Consider the following 378-nt stretch of genomic DNA (forward strand, 5'->3'; position numbering starts at 1 on the left):
TCCTTTTTCATTTCTAATTTTATTGATTTGAGTCCTCTCCCTCTTTTTCTTAAGGAGTCTGGCTAATGGTTTATTAATTTGTTTATCTTCTCAAACAACCAGCTTTTTGTTTTTTTGATCTTTGCTATTGTTTTCTTTGTTTCTATTTCATTTATTTCTGCTCTGATCTTTATAATTTCTTTCCTTCTACTAACTTTGGATTTTGTTTGTTATTCGTTCTCTAGTTCCTTTACGTGTAAGGTTACATTGTTTATTTGAGATTTTTCTTGTTTCTTGAGGTAGGCTTGTATTGCTATAAACTTCCCTCTTAAAACTGCTTTTGCTGCATCCCATAGGTTTTGGATCATCGTGTTTTCATTGTCATTTGTCTCTAGGTTT

The sequence above is a fragment of the Physeter macrocephalus genome, chromosome 7 (genome assembly GCF_002837175.3).
Source record: "Physeter macrocephalus isolate SW-GA chromosome 7, ASM283717v5, whole genome shotgun sequence".
Classification (NCBI taxonomy): Eukaryota; Metazoa; Chordata; class Mammalia; order Artiodactyla; family Physeteridae; genus Physeter; species Physeter macrocephalus.